This window comes from Microcaecilia unicolor, chromosome 3 (genome assembly GCF_901765095.1).
Source record: "Microcaecilia unicolor chromosome 3, aMicUni1.1, whole genome shotgun sequence".
Classification (NCBI taxonomy): Eukaryota; Metazoa; Chordata; class Amphibia; order Gymnophiona; family Siphonopidae; genus Microcaecilia; species Microcaecilia unicolor.
The window spans coordinates 461,954,286-461,978,849 of NC_044033.1; the positions used below are offsets into that span (position 1 = coordinate 461,954,286).

Consider the following 24,564-nt stretch of genomic DNA (forward strand, 5'->3'; position numbering starts at 1 on the left):
TGCTCCACTGTATTTATATCAGGATTGAGCAGCCATTCTCTGTGATTAAAGTAAGCCTGTTTTCTTGCTCGAGATACCAAGGACTGAGGATAACCTCTGTCTTGCAATTTATGCTGTAAATGAGATGTCTGTTGAAAATATCTCTCAGTAGTTGAACAAATTTTACGGTATCGCAAAAATTGTGCAAAAGGAATATTCGTTTTACAGTGACTCGGATGCATACTTTGAAAATGTAATGTGGTGTTCCGATCAGTAGGTTTAACAAACACCGATGTTTCCAGTTTTCTTTGAACCATATTCACCTGTACATCCAAAAACGAAATGGAAACATCACTATGGGCATATTCAAATTTAATCGTCTCATGGCACTCATTTAAATATGTTACAAATTCATGTAATTCAGTAGAAGTGCCATCCCATAGGACAAAAACATCGTCTATATACCTCCACCAGCTTTTCAAAAACTGATTCCATCTTGATTTATAAACCCATAGACATTCAAAATGTTCCATAAATAAATTTGCGATGGTAGGCGAACAGGCTGCTCCCATGGATACTCCCGTTTTTTGTATGTAATATTTTTTATTACAAGTGAAATAATTTTCAGTTAATGTGATCCTAATCAAATTCAATACAAAATCTGTGGGAACCAAATGAGGCCGCTCTCTTCTGTCCAATACCTGCTCCAAAATCTCGATCGCTTCATTTTGAGGAATCGAGGTATAAAGCGAGCACACATCCAACGTCACCAACAACGTGGTGCCATACATTTCAGCTTTCTTCATCTCCAAAAGTCGTAAAAAATGAGAGCTGTCCTTCACATACGAGTCTATCTCAGACAAAAAAGGTTGCAAAATCTTGTCTATATGTTGTGCTGGACGTTCCAATAACGACCCCCTAGCTGCCACAATAGGGCGCCCAGGTGGCTTAGATGAATTTTTATGAATCTTGGGCAAAGTATAAAATATGGGGATTTTAAAGCCACGAAAATCCAAAAAAGCAAATTCTTTTTTAGTAAGAAATCCTACGCTCTTACCCTCAATCAACAATCGATCTTGAAGAAGAGCTTGTATCCGAAACGAGGGATCATCTGCCACTTCTTCATAAGTGGTCGTATCAGATAACTGTCGATATATTTCTGCCATATAGTCAACTGTGTCTTGGATCACAATAGCCCCACCTTTGTCAGCCTTGCGAATGACAATGGCGGTATCATTTCTCAAGTTTCTCAAAGCAGTCCGTTCTTTGGCATTTAAATTCAAACCCCGCTTCGGCAACACAGCCTCTTCTTTCTCTAAATCATGAAGAATGCATTTTTTGAACGTGGCTAATCCCGCATCTAGAACACCAGACGGGGTCCATTTTGAAGGTTCACTTACGATTGACCTATCTAATGTCTGTTCTTGATCCGACATTGAGAAAAATAATTTTAAATTCAACTTGCGAATAAATTTTTCCACATCCATGCGTATTTGGAAAGCATCATGAAAATTGGTCGGTATAAATGTGAGTCCTCTACTTAACAGACTAATTTCTTCCATTTTCAACACTTTAGTGGACAAATTTACCACTGCTGGCCGTGCCGCTGTGATCTCGTTTGTGGCCGCTGACCCTGGCCTCTGTATCCTCTTCCTCGAGCCCGCCAAACTTTGTTCCCTTGCCTTCCTCGCATACTGTTGTCTTTTTCCCCAGACGTTTCATCTGCATCCTCCCCACTACTGGAACTATTAGATGTGAATTGAAACCTGGTTTCTTTTTTATTATTATTGCCTTTTTCTGTTTGATCCTTTCTTATGTGCTGCTGATACATGGAATCGTGAGAATAACATGGTTACCAGGATAGGACAGCACAAATCATGTGGGCTGTGTTCAGTGTGTCATATTATGATGGAAGTGGATAAGTTCACGGATGCACACACAGGCAAATCTTATCATTTAAAGGCCTTGACGGATTGTCAATCACAAAATGTGATTTATTTATTAAAATGCTCTTGCAAGTTGTATTACGTGGGACAGACATCTAGGATGTTGAAGACGAGGTTAATTGAACATAGACACTGTATACAAGCTAAGAAGACATATGAACCTTTGGTTTCTCATTGCCTTTTGAAACAACATGATTTTGGCGATTTGCAATGTGTAGTTCTGGAGCAAATTCAGGTTTCAGAACGTAGAGGTGATATAAGGAAGAAGTTAAGACAAAGAGAACAGAGATGGATATACATGTTGCAGACCGTGATCCCCAAGGGATTGAACATTTCAATTGAATGGAAAGCCTTTTTGTGAGTTATTCAATGGTCAATAAAGTTGTTGCTGAGATTTCATCGCGTCAGGGAGGAAGGAAATGACGTATATATAGGAAGGAAGTTGGGTTCAGTTTTTTAAGACGCCGATGAGAGGCAGTTTAATGCGGTGAAGTACGAAAATTGGAAGAAAGCTGCATGTACTTAAGTTTTGGCCCTTGAAACAGCCTAATGGTGGCGAAACAGGGTCTCCTGTTGGGCTTCGTGAAATGCGGATTGACAGCTCTAAGAACATTTAAGCTAAGTAATATTTGATTCACCGAATGCTTTTGATTAGTATAAGCCTTTTCCATTGAGTATTGTGGAAGGTGTATGTGCACGTATTGCATGAATAAGAAGAGTGGAGTTTTTTTTGTGAAGACTAGTGATTGAAGAACAGGAGTACTCGAAAATTGAAAGGTGTTTCCTACATAAGGAGTATTCTCTACGGTTTCTGAAGTCTTTTTTTCTCCACATTTCATGTATGCTAGAGCGCTTACACCTCCAATACTCGGGTATATTTTAGTAGAATTTCTTTGGTAGAAGTGGTAATTGAAATCACCCATTATTATTGTGTTGCCCAGTTTGTTAGAGTCCCTAAGTTCCTTTAACATTTCTACATCTGTCTGTCCATCCTGGCCAGGCGGACAGTATTATACTCCTATCACTATCCTTTTCCCCTTTACACATGGAATTTCAATCCATAGGGATTCCAAGATGTGTTTTGTGTCCTGCAGAATTTTCAATCTATTTGATTCAAGACCCTCCTTAACATACAATGCTACCCCTCCACCAATTCGATCCACCCTATCACTACTTGTCAAAGTTTAAAGGTGAAATTAATTCTGGCAGTTTGCTTTCATACTGCACCACTTTCTGAGTATTTGAATCTGTTAATGCTGTTATGTCCGAACATTTATGGCAATAGCTCTATAAGAGTAATTTTGGTGTAGAAGGTGCCTATTTTGGCTCTATTTTTTTAAAGACACGTGGAGAGGCATAATCAAAAGGGGTGCCCAAGTTTTCCTGAGGACATCCTCGCAGGACGTCCCAGCGAAGGGGCAGGGACACCCATATTGGTCCTGGGGAACTGAGGAACTGAGTTCAATTCCCACTTCAGGCACAGGCAGCTCCTTGTGACTCTGGGCAAGTCACTTAACCCTCCATTGCCCCATGTAAGCCACATTGAGCCTGCCATGAGTGGGAAAGCACAGGGTACAAATGTAACAAAAAATAAAAAATATTATTTAAACAAGATGAGCGTCCATCATTTGTTTTGATAATATGGTCAGGGATGCCCAAATCGCGAAATTTAAGTCGACCTTAGAGATGGTCGTCCTTAATTTTCGCCAATAATGGAAACCGAGGACGCCCATCTCAAAAACGACCAAATCCAAGGCATTTGGTCGTGGGAGGAGCCAGCATTCATAGTGCACTGGTTCCCCTCACATGCTAGGACACCAACCGGCCACCCTAGGGGGCACTGCAGTGGACTTCAGAAATTGCTCCCAGGTGCATAGCTCCCTTACCTTGTGTGCTGAGCCCCCCATCTCTCCAACCCCCCAAAACCCACTACCCACAACTGTACAACACTACCGTAGCCCTAAGGGGTGAAGGGGGGCACCTACATGTGGATACAGTGAGTTTGTGATGGGTTTTGAAGGGCTCACATTTACCACCATAAGTGTAACAGGTAGGGAGGATGGGCCTGGGTCTGCCTGCCTGAAGTGCACTGCACCCACTAAAACTGCTCCAGGGACCTGCATACTGCTGTCATGGAGCTGGTTATGACATTTAAGGCTGGCAAAAAATATTTTAAAAGTTTTTTTTAGGGTGGGCGGGGTTAGTGACCACTGGGGGGGGGGATAAGGGGAGGTCATCCCCCGATTCCCTCCGGTGGTCATCTGGTCAGTTCAGGCACCTTTTTTGAGGCTTGGTCGTAAGAAAAAAATGGACCAAGTAAAGTTTTCCATTATCGGTCGAGAATGCCCATGTGTTAGGCACGCCCCAGTCCCGCCTTCGCTATGCTTCTGACCCCCCCCCCCCCCCCCCCCCCCCCCCCCCCCCCCCGTGAACTTTGGTCATCCCCGCGACGGAAAGCAGCTGACGCCCTAAATCGGCTTTCGATTATGCAGATTTGGGCGACCCTGAGAGAAGGACGCCCATCTCCCGATTTGTGTTGAAAGATGGGCGCCCTTCTCTTTTGAAAATAAGCCTGAAAAAGACCCTTTTACTGAGCTGCATTAAGCAGCTAATGTGAGTTCTACCAAGCAGAACACAGTAGAATGGGCCCACACTAGCATATACTGTATTAAAAAAGCAGCCAACATGATAAAAATCCTTTGTTAGCTGCCTAAAGTGGGAGTAAGTGGGAACTGGATGTGGCATGGATATGTGAAGGAATGACAGGCTGTGAGAGATAGCGCATGGGACAGTACCACGTACTAGCTGTCATGATTGCTGATAGTTTGTCACAGCTGCACTTGCTGCCTTCTTAAGAGGAGGCGGTAAGTGCAGCTGTGCCACTCATAAACCAGTAGTGTGACTACTGTCAGTCCAGGTTAGGCAACCCATTCAAGAATAAATAAATACCATCAGCACTGCTACAATCACATGCCATTCCCCACATGTCTCCCCAATAGCCAATCCCTCCTCACACCCAATTTCCCTGACAGTCTGTAACATTTCTCTAACACCCCATGAAGCTCTAATCCTTCCTGCAAAACTTTGATCCACCCAATCCTCATGCCACACATCTGATCCCTCCCTAAAGGCCTCTTATTGACTCTATCCCACCCCAGTGCATAAACCCCACCTCCTTAAGAAGACATCCTCCCCCACAGAGCCTGCCCCTTCCCTATCACTCTGATCCCCTCCCTGGGACCTACCCAGGGGTTTTCTGCGGTAACTTGGTGGTCCCAGAAAGGAATGGCCCCCCTCTGCTCCCACCTGGGTCTAGATTAGTCTCTAAAATGGCTGCCATGACCCCCAGTGGCAGAAACTGTACAAAAAGGCACAATATGATGTCATGTCTCATCCTTTAGAAATTTTGTAAACATTATGACTTTGTGACACCAGAAAAGTAGTGGAATCATGACCCAAAGAGAACTGTGGAGAAATATGAGACTATGATCACATGAGACATTCTCACACCAAAACATTAGATGCAAGAAAACTGGACATTATGTTGAAAGGGGTATATGTGAGGGATCTATATGTGTATGAGATTTTTTTTAGAGTGGGTAAAGGCAGAGCTGGAGTGGAGATGGGGAGTGAATGGTGTGACTGTCCTGAGTATCATCTAGCAAGGGGCATAACAAAAGCGGTCTCTGTATTTGGAACATTGTTACTTCTTCCAATCCTCCACCCCGCCAGGTGCACTCTCACTTCTGCTCCCTGCCATCTCCCTCCCCCTACTTGGGTCAGAATTGCTGATAAGTTGACATGTTATGATTTCTATGATTTTCCATGGGATGATTTCTCTTACCCATCTCTTCTTTTCCCCCTTGATTATATTCCATCAATTGCCATGCTATTATTTATCAGTATTTTTTTTCTTTGTAGGTGTCGTATTCAAGATGCCTGTGGTAGTTAACAGTTGTCTGCAAACGTTTAGACACCCTTGGTCAAATTGCATGTCTCACTGAATCTAAGTTCATACAAAGTTAATTATGTTCAATGGAAAATAATTATGTTGGCTCAGGCTGCTTTCTATGTGAATATTTCATTACTGTTTCATTATTGATACCAAGTATTACATATTAAGGGCATTTGCTGTAAACTTTGTTTTAATTCGTTTATCCAGTCCTTACATGCAATTAGTTTTGTTTTTTAAACTCAAAGGTGAATCTTAAGAGTGGTTTAATAATTAGGTGTAAACTATGTTGTTTGTTTGTTTGTTTGTTTGTTTGTTATTTGTTTTGCTTGTTTAGGACTGCTTTAGGTTTAGGTCCTGCTGATCTGCTGCCTGGAATTTTGGAAGATGGAAATGAGAAAATAAAAATTAAATTTTGGATGTACTCTGTAGAAGTTTTTGTTTACTTTTGCAATGTGTGTATGGATACCTGTTCTGATGTACACATGTGATAATATTTGAATAACTGTCTATACTTATGGTTATGATTTCTGAACATGTGGCATCATTAAAGGACGGACTTTTAAATGCCCAGTTGGGTACTCTCACCTTTGTTAAATGATTCAGACATATCAGTGTACTTGCTCCCATGATATAACTGAATTCTATAATTCTGTCTCACTGTATTTTCAAATGTAAGCCACATTGAACCCAACTTTGCTTGGGATAATGTGGGATATAAATGTAAACCAAATTCAAAATACAACCATGCCATGCCTCTGTGGTTATGTTCCACTAATAAGTTAAACGATTAACTGGCTATCTTGAAAGGATTATATAACTTTTGGATGCATGCTTAGGGACACAAACATACACTTATTTATTTAATATCACAATTCCTCATGTACAACCAGAATACAATCTTTTAGGTTGGATAGTGTTCATAATTAACTCCTTTTATCATTGACCAGATAGATGAGATAAGAGTTTTCAGTTTTGGCACAGTATAAGTCATCACAAGAACAAAAGATAAGAAAACCAATGGAATTAGGGGCTTACAGCCCATTTAGTTATGTTTAAACATATTTATTTTTATTTTGACTTACAAAATCACTTGTCCCTGAAACATAAGAATAATCCATTTGTATATCTAAAATATAAACTTCTACAAAACAGATGAAGATATAAGTACATAAGTATTGCCACATTGGGACAGACCAAAGGTCCAACAAGCATCCTGTTTCTAACAGCATCCTGTTTCCAACAGTGGCCAATCAAGGTCACAAATACCTGGCAAGATCCCCAAAAAGCTCAATACATTTTATGCTGCTTATCCTAGAAATAAGCAGTGGATTTTTCCCAAGTCAATTTAATAATGGTCTATGGACTTTTCCTTTAGCAAGCCATCCAGAGCCTTTTTAAACTCCGCTAAGCTAACCGCCTTTACCACATTCTCTGGCAACAAATTCCAGAGTTTAATTACACGTTGAGTGAAGAAAAATGTTCTCCAATTTGTATTAAATTTATTACTTTGTAGCTTCATCGCATGCCCTCCAGTCCTAGTATTTTTGGAAAGAGCAAACATATGATTCACGTCTACCCGTTCCACTCCACTCGTTATTTTATAGAACTCTATCATATCTTTCCTCAGTCATCTCTTCTCCAAGCTGAAGAGCCCTAGGTGCTTCAGCCTTTCCTCATAGGGAAGTCACCCCATCCCCTTTATCATTTTCGTCACCCTTCTCTGTACTTTTTCTAATTCCACTGTATCTTTTTCAGATGCAGCGACCAGAATTGAACACAATATTCGAGGTGTGGTTGCACCATGGACCGATACAAAAAAGAAACTATAACATCCTCACTTTTGTTTTCCACTCCTTTCCTAATAATACCTAATATTCTATTTGCTTTCTTAGCCGCCGCAGCACACTGAGCAGAGGATTTCAACGTATCACCACCAACGACGTCAAGATCCCTTTCTTGGTCGGTGACTCCTAACATGGAACCTTGCATTATGTAGCTATAGTTCGGGTTCCTCTTTCCCACATGCAACACTTTGCATTTGCTCACATTAAACGTCATCTGCCATTTAGATGCCCAGTCTCCCAGTGAAAGGATTTAATATCAATATATTCCATCATCTTTATAACACCAGGCTTCTCAAGGCAGATTACAACAACAGTTAAGTTGAACCCATCAGGAAACAGGATACCTCACTGAAATCTGGTCATCTGTATTGTATAGAACAGTGTGGAAAAATGAGCACAAAATACAGAGTTTATAACTGCTTTTGCTACCAGCTACAATAATTTTAAGCTGTTTTAATGATATTCAATTTTTATTTCATGATATTTATATCTAGATATGGGAAGCTTTCAAATAAATTAAAAAGCAGTCAAATAAGTAAAAAGAAAAAACCTTTTGTCCTCCAACTTTTAAGGCACTGCATATCCAACTGATACAGGTTTAGACTTTTTACAGATGGACCACGTACAGGCAGTCCATTATTTTTAATAATCTTTGGATATTGTTTTCAATTGTTTTTGCTATTTTTTGGGGTGAACTAAAATGGATTCAAGCTCCGCCTACTGCTTGGAAGCTCTGCCTACTGGCTTTAGCTGATATAATGGACTAGATAGGTTCACTTTGAGGGGCATAATCGAAAGGGATGCCCAAGTTTTCCTGAGGACATCCTCGTAAAACATCCCGGTGGAGGGGCAGGGAAACCCATATTATCGAAACAAGATGGACGTCCATCTTTCGTTTCGATAATACGGTCGGGGACGCCCAAATCTTGACATTCAGGTAATCCTTAGAGATGGTCGTCCCTAGACTTGGTCGTTTCTGATTTTTGGCGAAAATGGAAACCAAAGACACCCATCTCAGAAACGACCAAACGCAAGCCCTTTGGTCATGGGAAGAGCCAGCATTCGTAATGCACTGGTCCCCCTGACATGCCAGGACACCAACCGGGCACCCTAGGGGGCACCGCAGTGGACTTCACAAATTGCTCCCAGGTACATAACTCCCTTACCTTGTGTGCTGAGCCCCCCAAAACCCACTCCACACAACTGTACACCACTACCATAGCCCTTACTAGGTTTCTGGTGGGTTTTGGAGGGCTCCCATTTACCACCACAAGTGTAACAGGTGGGGGGGGGGGTAGGCCTGGGTCCGCCTGCCTGAAGTGCACTGCACCCACTAAAACTGCTCCAGGGACCTGCATACTGCTGTCATGGACCTGAGAATGACATTTGAGGCTGGCATAGAGGCTTGCAATCAATATTTTGAAAGATATTTTTTGAGGGTGGGAAGGGGTTAGTGACCACTGAGGGAGTAAGGGGAGGTCATCCCCGATTCTCTCCAGTGGTCATCTGGTCAGTTCGGGCACCTTTTTGTGCCTTGGTCGTAAGAAAAACAGGACCAGGTAAAGTCGTGCAAGTGCTCGTCAGGGACACCCTTTTTTTCCATTATGGGTCGAGGATGCCCATGTGTTAGGCATGACCAAGTCTCGCCTTCGCTACGCCTCCGACACATCCCCGGGAACATTGGTTGTCCCCACGACGGAAAGCAGTTGGGTATGCCCAAAGTCGGCTTTCGATTATGCCAATTTGGGCGACCCTGTGAAAAGGACGCCCATCTTCCGATTTGTGTCAAAAGATGGGCGTCCTTCTCTTTCGAAAATGAGCCTGTTTGTCTCCTGGTCATCCAACCTCCTTGATCCTGGCAACCTGGGTTCAATTCCCACTGCAGCTCCTTGTGACTTGGGCAAGTCACGTAACCCTCCATTGCCCCAGGTACAAAAACTTGTACCTCTAGGGACAAAGTACCCGCATATAGTGTATATAGCACTTCATACATCTAATAACGATATAGAAATGATCAGTAGTAGTAGTAACAAATCAAATTAAAAAGTGAATTTTGTATTTAAAATTGATTCATCATTATTTTTAAAGTTTATATTACGGCCCAAAAGGTTGGCTTTGAATTATTTAGAAGATAAATCCATAGTTGCAGTAATTCTCTGATCCTTTTAATGAGCATTTATAAAAAAAACCAAGAACATAAGCGTGCCATACTGGGACAGACTGAAGGTCCATTAAGCCCAGTATTCTGTTTCCAACAGTGACCAATCCAGGTTACAAGTACCCGGCAAGATCCCAAAACAGTACAATACATTTTATGCTGATTATCCTAGAAATAAGCAGTGCATTTTCCCCAAGTCAATCTTAATAATGGCTTACAGACTTTTCTTTTAGGAAGTGAGCCAAACATTTTTAAACCCCGCTAAGCTAACTGCTTTTATCACATTCTCTGGCAGCTAATTCCAGAGTCTAATTACATGTTGAATGAAGAAATACTTTCTCCAATTTGTTTTAAATGTACTACCTTGTAGCTTCATTGCGTGCCCCTTAGTCTCAGGTTGTGATTATTCTGCCTAATTTCAACCACTATAGGATTCCTTAAGCTGCTGTCTAAGCATTTCAAAATAAAGATAATTCACTCTAATGAGGCATGGAAACACTACAAAAAAAATTCTCTAAATGTTTCCAGCTATCAATCTCAACTGTCAGAAACACTAGGGCATAACCATTACATGGAACTGTTGAAGTCAAGACAAGATCTGAAAGACCAAGAAAAATCTCTGATAGAACTGCCTGAAAACTGGTCACATCTCTAAAACAGAACCCACAAATCACTGCAAATTACTTGTCACTGGAAGAGCTGTCAGCAGGTCCACAATATAGCATTGCTTACACCACAATGATCTACAGGGGAGAATCGCCAGAAGAAAATCTTTCCCATGACCTCATCACAAAAAAGAACTGACTATAATGGTGAAAAACTTTTGCATGCACCATATTCACAATTTTCTTATTCTGAATCTATGAAAAAAAAAGCCCAAAACATCACATAAATAATCATTATGCATTATAGTTTGCTAAAAATATTTCATGTTTAACTTTATAAAAATCTCGCCAAATTGTATCTAAAGTAAGCAAAACAGCAATACTGAAATTGATCAAAACTTAGTCCACTGAAGTAGGTGTGAGAAATGGTGATGCTCTTAAAAATTTCAAGAACTGAACACGCTTCGCTTAAGATGAATGTTTAACTTTATACCATGTGGAGATTGTGTTAGCTTCTGTTCACTTGATGGGTGCCTGGTTGCACACAACTGTAAAGGTGATTTAAGGAACAGTTTAAATACTTGTTGGATATGGCAAACTATTTTTATCCACCTCGGAGACACCAGAGCCTTTGAAAAGTGATTCCATTACGTATGTTCAGCACAACCAGTATGTAATGAGCTATGACCACAAAATTAAAAACATAGCTACAGAAAGATGCTCGTTCTCTCAACCTGAGACACATTTTCCAATGAGTATTCTTTATTCTACTGTATTAGAAAATGCAATCAGAAAAGAGAGCTCACTCATCTTAAAAATAATAACTTTTCTCATCATGGCCAACAGCTCTAATGAAGAAATCAAAATCTGTGGTTATATAGAGGGCCATAATCGAACAGGGCTGGCTATCTATAAGGGCGGCCATCTCTAATGATGGCCCCGTAAAGTGGCGTACCCGACCGTATTATCAAAACAAAATGGCCGGCCATCTTTCGTTTCAATAATACAGTCGAGGCCGGCCATATCTCAAGATTTGGGCCGCCCTTAGAGATCGCTGCCATTGGTTTTCGCCGATAATGGAAATTAATGGCAGCCATCTCAAACTTGGCCAAATCCAAGCCATTTGGTTGTGGGAGGAGCCAGAATTTGTAGTGCGTTGGTCCCCCTCACATCCCAGGACACCAACCGGGCACCCTAGGGGGCACTGCATTGGACTTCACAAATTGATCCCAGGTGCATAGCTCCCTTACCTTGGGTGCTGAGCCCCCAACCCCCCAAAAAAACCCACTCCTCACAACTGTACACCACTACCATAGCCCTTAAAGGGTAATGGGGGGCACCTAGACGTGGGTACAGTGGGGTTTGGGTGGATTTTGTAGGGCTCCCATTTACCACCACAAGTGTAACAGGTAGTGGGGGGATGGGTTTGGGTCTGCCTGCCTGAAGTGCACTGCAGTACCCGCTAAAAACTGCTCCGGGGACCTTCCTACTGCTGTGATGGAGCTGGGTATGACATTTGAGGCTGGCATAGAGGCTGGCAAAAAATGTTTTTAATTTTTTTGGGGGGGGGATGGGAGGGGGGTTGGTGACCACTGGGGGAGTAAGGGGAGGTGATCCCCAATTCCCTCCGGTGGTCATCTGGTCAGTTCGAGCACTTTTTCAAGGCTTGGTCGTGAATAAAAAGAGACCAAGTAAAGCCGGCCAAATGCTAGTCAGGGCCGGCCATCTTTTTTTCATTATCGGCAGAGGCCGGCCATCTCTTAACCACGCCCCCGTCCCACCTTCGGTACACTGCCGACACGTCCCTTTTAACTTTGGCCAGCCCTGCGACGGAAAGCAGTTGAAGCCGGCCAAAATCGGCTTTCGAAGGTGTATGCAATAGAATTGCGTACACCATTTACAGTTTCTAGAATAGCAACTAAGGGCAGTTACATGTACAACTGCTAATTGGTGCCAAATAACACCAATTACCTCCAATTAAAGCCAATAATGAGCGGTTAAGTCCAATTAACTGCTAATTATTATATTACATTGTACATGCAATTGACCTTATTCTATAATTTGTGTATGCAAATTTGGTTCTAAATCTAAATTTGGGCACACAAATTCATAAAATTAAGGCGTTAATACACAGTTTACCGAGCAGCAACAGCTAGTGCATAATTGTATTATGTGTTTTTGCAGTAGTTTTGCAGTTACTGTGTGGTAAGTCACACATTAAGTGCTTTTTGTATTAGGTGGCATATCACAGGCAAAGATTGGGTGTGGAAGATGGTTTGTGGTTAGTGTGCTGCAAATAAATTGGCACTTTTGTACTTAGTGAGGGACAACTTATCACCTCCTAAATAGGAGGCACTAATTGCTTTCATGCTAATTTCATGCAAAGTACCGCACAGTAGCGGCAAATTTAATGCTGCACTTGTAATAGAAAATGCTGGAAATGTCCCCAGTAGTTGCCATGTTAAATTTGCATCTAACACACAGTAATGTCTCATGTTGAGCCATGGTAACTGTAAATTTTACCACAGTTCAGTAAAAGGAATCCTATATGTTTTGTGATCATCTCTAACCCCTATGTTCTGTATCTCTCCAAACTGTCATTCTGCTGTTGATTATTATTATTATTATTAGCATTTGTATAGTGCTACCAGATGCACGCAGCGCTGAACACCTGACACAGAGAGACAGTCCCTGCTCAATAGAGCTTACAATCTAAAAATACATACAGACAAGACAATTAAGGGCGAGGGAAGTACTGGGTGAGAAGGAACAAGGGGAGGGGAATTGAGTAGTGGCTAGGAGCCAAAAGCTATAGCATGTTTCACATGGATAACCAGTCCCATGAAGCAGAAATCATTGAGAGAAATAATCAGTAAAGAATATTATAGGAGACTAAAACTGATATTGAAGAGTGCATTAACATTGTGGAATAAGATACAGGCTATTAATCAACTGGCATTTCCTGCACTCTCATATAGCTTTGGTATTATAGACTGACTCTTAAAAACTTTGAAAAACTAGATATGTGAACAAGAAAACTCCCCTATATTCACAAGGTCATCTATAAGAATCAGTGTATGCCTAGACTGTACATTCCTAGATCTGAAGGTGGGATGGATCTCACAGAAATAGATGACACCTCTCAAGCTACTATCCTAGATCTCCAGGCTTATCCAATGGCATCATCAGATCTCAATGCACAAAAGGTGCTAAAATATGAAAGAAAACTTCCAGAATCCAGTTCCATCATTAAACCTGGAAAAGCATTCTGACAAGTTGAAGGAATGTTTGAAAATCCATAGGTACCAAGATAAAAGGAAGCAACAGAATTTGCGAAGAAAGAGAAACAACTGTAAAGGAACTGGATCAAGAAACAACAAATGGCAAATGCATAAGTACAGTGGGGTATATAAAATATTAATCCAGGAGCCATTTGAGGATCATTTACACCAATGAAAACCAGGTGTAAAAATCAAGGCCTAAATTAGGCATGAATCCCCTTTATTCCATATCGATGCACATAAATTAAAGGAACGCCCCGGTCTGCCCATGACCCTCCCATGGCCATGCCCTCTTTTTGGAGCCACATGTAAAATTTACACACGTAAACTTTAATTAAATCCAATTAGCTCCAATAATTCCTTGTACGAATCTCAATGATCAATGCTAATTAATTGACTCATTCAATTAAATTGCACGTGCAAACTGGAGATGTGAACATAAGAATAGCCTTACTGGGTCAGACCAATGGTCCATCTAGCCCAGTAACCTGCTTCCAGCAGTGGCAAATCCAGATCACAAGTAACTGGCAGAAACCCAATTAGTAGAACCATTCCATGATAACAATCCCAGGGCAAGTAGTGGCTTCCCCCATGTCCATCTCAAATTTGTATGCACAATTTTTACCAACTTTTATAGAGTTTGGGGGTTGATTTGTATAATTAATTTTTTTTTTTTAACTCTTCTCTCCATCTCTCTTTCTTGTCGTCTTATAAGTGAGTTCAGTTCCAGCACATTTTCATGTATAAACATGAACTTTTCCACTAAGCCTTCTACTTTATCCCTGGAGCTATCAATGAATCAGAAATTACTGACAGCCTGCAAGAAGAGATCTTAGACCCAAAACTCTACAAATCATCCCAAGTCTATTTTATTTCAACTAGTTAAAGGACACTAACCCCCAGATTTTATAAACGACGACTAAAGCTGTGTGCGCAAATCAGCACGTTTAGCTGATTTACATGTGCAACTTAATTGTTTGACAAGCTAATCAGTGTCAATAATTGGCATCTAACAAGCAATTATCAGCACTAATTAACCCTAAATAGAATTTCTAAGCGTATTCTGTAAAGCCGTGTAAATTCTAATGTGTGGATCATAAAAGGGGGCATGGCCATCGGAGGGCCATAGATGGGGCATGGGCATTCCTGAAAATTATGCATAATGTTACAGAACGTGCACGATCTGCACCTAAAATAAGATGTGAGCATTTACACCAGGTTTTAGTTGGCGTAAATGGATGCACCTAAGTTTTAATTGCTGGATGGCCACTATGCGTATTCTATATACAGCGCCTAATTTTAGACAAAGTTTATAGAATAGCACTTAGCACAGCGTTTCTTGGTGCCAATATTTTGGATGCTGTATATAGAATCTGGTCCTAAATGGAAACACAGTATGTATTCCAAAGTTTTTATTTACCAAAGTAATACACAGACAAGAATGAATGTATTCATTCAGGCTTATTTTCGAAAAGGATCGCCGGCGATCTTCCGATACAAATCGGGAGATCGCCGGCGATCTCTTGATCCCGGCCAAATCGGTATTATCGAAAGCTGATTTTGGCTGGCCCCAATTGCTTTTTCGTTGTGGCGCCGGCCAACCTTCAAGGCGGCGTGTTGGTAGGGTAGCGAAGGCGGGAAGGGGGCGGGGGCGGGGTTACGAGATGCCGGCTTCCCCTTATAATGGAAAAAAAAGGCCGGCTCGAACGAGCATTTCGCCGGCCGGACTTGGTCCATTTATTTTTAGGACCAAGTCCCAAAAAGGTGCCCCAACTAACCAGATGACCACCGGAGGGAAGCGGGGATCACCTCCCCTTACTCCCCCAGTGGTCACCAATCCCCTCCCACATACAAAAAAAAAATTAAAACATTTTTTGCCAGCCTGTATGCCAGCCTCAAATGTCATAACCAGCTCCCTGACAGCAGTATGCAGGTCCCTGGAGCAGTTTTAGTGGGTGCACTGCACTTCAGGCAGGTGGACCCAGACCCATCCCCCCTACCTGTTACACTTGTGGTGGTAAATGTGAGCCCTCCAAAAAACCCCAAAACCCACTGTACCCACATGTAGGTGCCCCCCTTCACCCCTTAGGGCTATGGTAATACTGTAGAGTTGTGGCCAGTGGGTTTTGGGGCGGATTTGGGGGGCCCAGCACCCAAGGGAAGGGTGCTATGCACGTGGAAGTTAATTGTGTAATTTTTTTAATTTTTTAGAAGTGCCCCCTAGGGTGCCTGATTGGTGTTCTGGCATGTGAGGGGGGCCAGTGCACTACAAATGCTGGCTCCTCCCACGCCCAAATGCCTTGCATTTCGCCGGGTTTGAGATGGCCGGGTCCGGTTTCCATTATGGCTGGAAAATGGAGCCGGCCATCTCATCTAAACCCGGCGATCCACCGGCAATCCTATTCTAAACCCGGCGAGCGATTTGGCTGGCGCCAAGCGTATTTCGAAAATACGCTTGGCTCTGCCCCCTTGCGGAGCTGGCCCCAAAGATGGCCGGCCATCGATTTCGCCGGCGCCATTTGATTATGCCCCTCATTGTGACTAAAGACTAAAATCCTCAAGAAAATGAATGTGAATGAGTAATACCAGACAGTTCACGGTCTGAAATATATTGCATGGATGCCATAAGGTCATTGAAACAACGGAAATTTATCTGGATCATTAGTAAAAAGTTTCATGTATAATTTAACAAGTACTCATAATTTGGGCAAAGGTGATTGAGTAAATCAATAAAACAAAAGTGTTCTGTATTGCAAACTTCTGAAAACTGTGATTCTCCACACCACAGATGAAAAATGCTTGATAAATGTTCTCACCTAATATTATTAGCCCAATAATATGTCCTAGGGGTCCTTTCACTGAGGCGTGCTAATAGATTTAGCGCTCGCTAAATGCCATGCAGCCCATTGTATATGTATGGACTGCATGGCACTTAACGCACACTGATTCTTTAGCACGTGCTAAATCCATCAGTACACCTTAGTAAAAGGACCCCCCAGTACTGACTGACAAAATGGGCATATTGTATTGTCCTGTATTACTCTCTTGTAGGGTGCATTTTCCTAGAAAAAGGTGTGGGTGCATGCAGGGCTGTCCATAAGGGGTGGGGTGACCACTGAGGACCTGTTCCCAAAATACCCATGTCTCATGCGACCGGCCACAGAGTCTATGAAAAGACAGCATTGTAAATACTACACCAGTCCTTAGAACACACCTCTTTACCAAAATGGTACAAATCCCTACACAAAAACTTTGTCTGCTGTTACTTATTATGGTCTTTATCTGCTGTCACTTATTATGCTACATTCTCCCATAGGCCCTTAGGGACAGGCTAAAGACATTGCTTCTCTCAAGGGGGACAATCTCTGGGCTGAATTCGGTAAATGGCACCAAACATTCGGTACAGGAAAAGATCCGCACTAAACTAGCATTCTATAAAGAGCACTCCGTGTACTTAGAGCGGATTCCTGTTCCCACATTTAGGCACCAGCATTTACACCTTCTGAAACCTGGTGTAAATGCTGCCACCTAATTTTTAGGAGTTAGGCCCACAAATGACAGTATTCTATAACATCGTGCCTAACTTCTAGGCACGCCCCTGATCTGCCCATGCCCCTCCCATGGCCAACACCCTTTTGAGTTGCACTCTAGAAAATTTAGACGCTGTTATAGAATAGCAACTAAGGTGGACGTGTGCACAAATGCAAGTTGTTGCCAAATAACTCCAATTATTCATTGTTAACATCTTCTTAATTAATCTGTGTGTGCACCTGCCCTGCACACTCAAATCTGGGCATACAAATTTTGGTGATCTCTATAGCTCTGGAGTCTACGTGTGCAATTGAGGTGTGCAGAGCCTGGCCTTTTTCATTAATACTTGAGCACCATGAGTCAGTTTTAACAGGCAATTGAAAAGGTGCCAGTATTCTGGACCACTGAGTATGTCCTGAAAATTAGAAAAGCCTTGCTCATGTATTCATAAGAAAATTCATTTTTGCTTTAAAATGGTATCAGTTTGGGCCGAATACACCATTTACACAGTATATCCAGTGAGGGAGGAAAGACAGATGCTGCTACTATGGCGGCCTCTGCTGGACAATGAGTAGTGCTGTAGGTTACTTTGAAAGAGGCACACCTCCAGTCCTCAGCTCCATTAAACAGTCTAAACATGCCTTTTGAGGGGAAAATGCTAAAATAACAGGATTGAAAGAGACAACTTTTTAAAAATGACAACAGTTCTCCAAAGCTACTAAGAAATATAGAAATAGTTGGATAGCCTCTACAGCTGTACTAATGGTTTGTGTATGAAAAGCTAATATGTTATTATTAGTACGTCTACACTCACCAGATCTCAAATCTATTGTGATGGGATTAGTGCCTGCTCTGTGTTCTCTAATCCAATGCAATACACTTGAACAGATTTTAGGGTAGTGTGAATCTGTTTCTTTCCTTTCAGTTTTGTGTTAGAAACATAGTAACCAAGTTTTGGCCAAATGCTTAAAATAATATATCTGACCCACATCTTTCTTCATCGGGTCTTCTTGGGCTTAGCTGGGCTGCATCTGGAGATGCTTTAGGGAAACAGCTTTATATAATGCTCAGGGAAGGTACCAAAGTTAAATTTAAAATGATGATGTTCATAGCTTTGTTTTGTAGAACATTTTTTTCTCACCTAATATATACTAATGGGAGGTTAACGGGCATAATTTATTTGTCCAACACGCTTCTCAGCAGAGTTTTCAAGCTGGTAAAAACATATTGCCTAGCAGCACAGAGATTCCGGCTCCATTAAATTAATCTGCTCATTATCTACAGGAAGATGATTTGCAAAATTAGAGAAATGTTTATCCACTCCTACCCTATCTGAGATAATATTTAACCATCTCTCTGACCTCACGTGCAACTTTCTTCAAATCAATCACCTTACTTTCTAATTCTTCCTACTTTCTTACTCATCTATATGTTACAACTTTGCCTTACCCTTCACTACCAATTATAATGTTCTAGTACATATTGTGTTGTCATTGCATACTTTGTACTGTTGTTCGAATATTTTTACTGCTCTAATTGCCTATTACTCATGTTTGATCTATTCTTACTGTGCACCGCCTTGAGTGAATTCCTTCAAAATGGCGGTAAATAAATCCTAATAATAAATAAATAATAATAAATACTGATAATACTTTATCTTATTCTGTTCTGCAGCAGGGTGCCAAACTTTTCTGCTATCATGCTACAATCAAGCTCATATCAACTGGGTCCTCTTTTTCATGAGCAGCAGTAAACCATTACAAATGCAACTTGCTATTGGAAAGTACAAAGTACCTATGTTTAATTACAATGCACGTCAATATTTCCTATTCCTTTTTCATTACACCTTAGAAAAACTGATTTGCCATAGTACAAAATAAAGATTTGCAAAATCTTCCCCAACTGAACAGAGGCTACACTAATGCAAATACATGTTTCATGAGTATAAGCTTATAAGGCTAAAACAGATAAGAAAACAAGGGGGAAATGCTGTTCACATTATTACTTTATGCTAACCAGTGCAAAAATTAAATACTTGAAGCCCAGGGTGCATGGAGAGCAGCTGCACCAGTTCTGCACTGCACAATTATACAGGTAGCTGGCAATTAAAAGAAACTTTTAAAAAACATTTCAGGGTAACTTTCTCTGATTCTTCTGGCTTCAAGATGTCTAAAAACAATTTAAGCCCAATTATATGTAAAGTTTTAAAGAAGCTAAAGAAATCTCTAAATCCTTACCTGGTAAATTTATTGTTAAAGAGAAGCTTTACTTTTGTAGCAGAGATGGCTTGCTGTTCATGGATAGGCACAAATCAAATCTGAAACCCCTCCAATGCTGTGAGCTCTTCTCTCATCAGCCTGTTCTGAGAATCTCTCCCTCCTGTTCCTTCTCCTTATAGCAGAGTAAAACTATCCATCAATCTCAAAGTACCTCACTAGCGCCATCTACTGTTTTTAATTCATAGTAGACCAACATTGATACCTTCAGGATTCTTCCTATGGACATTTGGCTAAATATCATTTTGGTTCCAAATATTGCTTCTCTGCTAAAATATATCCTGACTTTTTTCCTCTTTAGTAAAACATGGATTTGTTTACTATTAGTATTAATGCTACAACTAGTAATTATTGTTCTTATAGCACTACTACATTTTTAAAAAGGGTAATTCTCTATAGGTCACCTACAGTTGGGCACCTGGATGATACGCACAAAGCATGAATTCTATACTGAAAATTACATGTGGAATTGCTGTTATAGAAAGTATTCTACACTCTTAACTTTAGACGGGAGCACTTACACTGGCTAAATGACTGGTATAAATGCACACATCTATCTGTAGGCATTTAGGCACTTACAATTAAATTGTAAAATTTCTATTCTGCTATAAGCCACAACTGGATCAATGTGGATCATAATATATAAAAGAGCTAGACCAACACTAGGAAAGGTACAATAATAATAACTGCAAGTATTCTATAAGATATGCATATAAGTGACAGGCATGCACCCAGACTGCCCACAACACTCCCAGGTCCATGCCCTCACAGTATCATGCTATGGAAACTGTGAACACATTTTATAAAATACAGTACAATATCAATTATCCAGCTTTCAGAGATCCGGCCATCCGGCGTATCTGATAGACCCCTTGGTGGCATCAGCACATCGCCATTAAGAAACACGCAGCTTCTCTTTCCATTTCCGGCATAACATAGAGGGAAGTTTTGCACATGACACAAGAAGTTTCAAACCTGGGGCCTTACATTTTACCACAAAACAGCACCATTGTGAGCCGGGATCCTGCTTTTACTGCAAAACAGCCTTGCTTGAATTTTTTTATATCAGTCTCCAACTGGATGTCAACAGGAAGATGATTCTACAGAGGAGGGGCAAGTACTACAAAACAAGAGTGACATGTGCAATTAAGGTGGATATTGAGATGGCACCATTAAAAGGTAATGCTGTGCAGACCAAAGACTGTATATCGGATGATATGGGGTAACAAACATTGAAAGGAAGGAGTCTGTGCAGAAGGCTTGATGAGTAATCATCAGAATTTTGAAAGGAATGCAATATGAAATTGGGAGCCAATGTTCCTTCCTTAGTAAACAAGATACGTCCCTAGAGAATAAAATCTTCAACTGAAATAACTCCAGCTTCATTGCAGCTTTCACATAAGGGTCAAATAAAGAAGCAAATAAGATCACAGTCCTAAATTGCAATCTTGACACAGAATTTAAATGCAATATAAGATTATAGATAATTATTTAGGGGTCCTTTTACTAAGCCGCAGTAAAAAGTGGCCTGCAATAGTGTGGGTATGTTTTTTGGCACACACTGGGCCATTTTTTACCATGGCTAGGAAAACGGCTTTTTTTTAATGCAGCAGTAAATAGTCATGTGTTAAAATTAAAAGTAGCACATGGCTATTTACTGCCTGAGCCTTTACCACCACCCATTGACCTAGCGGTAAAGGCTCACACGCTACTCCTATGGTAATCAGGCAGTGTACCCTCTACAGTAGAAAATTATTTTCTACCACAAGAAACAGCGCACACCAACTTCAAAACTACCGCAGGACAACCTCGCTACCCCTACGGTAGTGCCAATTTGGCACCGCCCTAATGCTACTTAGTAAAAGGGCCCCTTAGAAAATCATTAAAAACCTAGCTCTGTCAAAAATATGCTGTGTCTTTCGTTTAGAAATCAATTTGTAATTCCCAGGAATGTTTGGCTTCTTATTGTTGTTACCCACTTTGAGCTGTAAAAGATACATGTGATATACAATGGAGTTTTTGTAACTGTAATTGAAACCAACCGAATCAATGTCAAGGTTAATTGGACTGAGTAGAGATCTGTAATATTGCCCTAATTTTTCCAGGTAATTTTGGTTCAATAATGTGTACCTGCCTAGCACCTCCGTACCAGTGTTATATGTCACTTTCCTATCGAATATTGTAGTTCCTTTCTGATTTCTGATAACTTTGATTTTATTGTACACCACCGAGATCTGCCAGTCGGGTTTGGCGGTATAGCAAATCTCAATAAACTATAAACTATATGCTTGATTGTTAATTGAAAAATCATGTAAAAAAAGGGAAGAGGGTGAAAGCACGTTCAAAAGTCATAACATTTCTGGCACCTCTTTCTTATATTAATGACCCCTTTAGCCAAGTCTCTTTTCAATCAAGGCCTTAACCCTTTTCTGTATGTGGACAATGTTAAACTGTACAGCGCTGCGTAACCCTAGTAGCACTTTAGAAATGTTAAGTAGTAGTAGTAGTAGTAGTAGAATTGTCACAATATATATACCTTTCAAACCGAACCCATCAGAAATCACCAACGTAATAAAAAACAGCGTAAGCATAATGGACACCTGGGCAACGGCATTCAAACTAAAACTCAACAAAGAAAAAACACACTGTCTCATTTTTTTCATCCCAACATTGCACAAACCATCCCACAGCCATACACACCCCAGAATATACCCTCCCAATCTCAGACCACCTGAAAATCCTCAGCAATTGCCATAGTGGAGGAGTGGCCTAGTGGTTAGAGTGGTGGACTTTGGTCCTGGGGAACTGAGTTCAATTCCCACTGCAGGCACAGGCAGCTCCTTGTGACTCTAGGCAAGTCACTTAACCCTCCATTGCCCCAGGTACAAATAAGTACCTGTAATATGTAAGCCGCATTGAACCTGCTATGAGTGGGAAAGCGTGAGGTACAAATGTAAGAAGAAAAAAAAAATAGCAACTTAACTCTAGAGAACCAAGCCACTACCACTACAAAGAAAGTGTTCCATACAATGTGGAAACTCAGGTAAAACAATTCTTCCCAAGGGAAGCTTTTCATAACATGATTCAAACAATGGTACTAACCAATGTTGATTACTGCAACGGAATATATGCGGGATGCAAAGAACAAATCCTAAGGAAACTTCAGACCATTCAGAATATGGCAGCCAGGCTTATCTACGGAAAAGCTAGATTTGAAAGGGAAAAACTGAACTGGCTACCAATCAAAGAATGTATTGCCTTTAAGATTTGTATTTTGGTTCACAAAATAATCCATGGTCTATCTCCAAGCCACATGACTGAACTAATCAACTTATCAACTAGAAACACAATTGAATCAGCAAGAACCTACCTAACCCTTCACTTCCCAAGCTGTAAGGGCCTGAAGTTCAAATCAACATACGCATCCAGTTTTTCCTACATATGCACACAGCTCTGGAATACTCACCTAAAGACTCACCTTTTCAGAAAGGCGTACCCCACAGAACCGACAAAAACACTGAATAATTAAACACAACAATTAAACTAGGAAACGAACAGTACTCAATCCCCTGACACATGATCCCACCCTAGCAATTTGCTCTGGATGAACCACACCTAATCTAATTAACTGTACTCCCATACTGTATTTGTTCACACCGGAGTCTGTAACCACCTCTCCAGAACTATGTAAGCCACTTTGAGCCTACTGATAAGTGGGAAAATGTGGGATACAACTGTAACAAATAAATAAAATTAAAAATATTACAATTATATTGCAGAGATACCAAAATACCCAATTCTTAGAGGGGCATTTTAGGCCAGGTCTAGCTTTTTGATGCCCTCTCTTGACATTTTTGGATATTTGTAGCACTGACTATAAACACCACAGTGCAAAGAGATTCAAATTCAAAAGTATAGAATGGGCAAAATTCTCCCTGCAGAAGCTGGGAAGGTCTAAAATGAGCTCACTTAAATGTACAGTACGTGCAAGAATTTTTTTTCAAATGTAGGTCTTCAATTAATGAGTGACAAGGAGAAAGTTGTCGTAATAACCTCAGCTTTTGTTCTTTCAGAACTAGCCATCCATCTGCATGAAACTCCAGTCCCCTAAAGCATGGCATGTCTGTGCGCATGAAATTTACCAGATCATTTTTCCCAATTTAGGCTTCTGGGCAGTCTCATGCAGCTCCCAAATCAATGTGCTGCTATGTTCACTTACATGATCACTTGCCCAGGGCTGCCCTTTTCTCCTAATAGAAATACATTTCAGTTTCTCCAGTGTGGACGTGGCTTTTCAATGATATGCAGAACTTAAGGGCTGCTCTTTTTTAAACACAGGATGTCATCATGTCATTTTCTCTTTAAATTCAATATTTTTCTTTTAATTAATGAAAAATATAGCTGTTTCTTCAAGTTAATTTTCTTCTGTTCATTATTTCAGTGCTTTATTAAATTATATAATGTTTAAAAAATTGAATAAAAGCTCTTGGAGAGAAAAAAAACACACATACACAGGATTTAAATGTTATCATTAGTCCAAGTCAATGACTGTTTTTCTATGCAATATGCTAATGATTCTTGAATTTAGGTGGATAAAAACACAGACTACAGTATGTTTCTTCTTCATCCTTTCAAAATCACATCTGCTCAGGCTGTATGCAATATTTAGTATCTAACATTGAGGGGCATAATTGAACGAAAACGCCTATCTCCATGGGCGTTTATCTCCAAGAACGGGTCCGTGAAGGGGTGGACCGAACCGTATTTTGGGAAAAAATAGACGTCCATGTTTTATTCAACAATGTGTGAGCTGGGCGTTTTTGTTTTTCAGCGATAATGGAAAATGAAAGCGCCCAGCTCAAAAACGAATAAATCCAAGGCATTTGTTCGTGGGAGGGGCCAGGATTCGTAGTGCACTGGTCCCCCTCACATGCCAGGACATCAACCGGGCACCCTAGGGGGCATTTTTACAAAACCAAAAAAAAAGGT

At 40.8% G+C, this 24,564-nt stretch overlaps 1 protein-coding gene across 2 annotated transcripts in view; it reads right to left on the reverse strand.

The window, feature by feature from the left end:
• COL21A1 (collagen type XXI alpha 1 chain) overlaps positions 1 to 19,641 on the reverse strand; it is a 353,696-nt gene extending 334,055 nt beyond the window's left edge. For both annotated transcript variants that reach the window (XM_030198983.1, XM_030198984.1), the window contains exon 1: positions 19,537 to 19,641. The gene's annotated coding sequence lies outside the window, so the exon portion shown is untranslated. The remainder of the gene's footprint in view (positions 1 to 19,536) is intronic.
• Between the last annotated feature and the right edge of the window lie 4,923 nt (positions 19,642 to 24,564).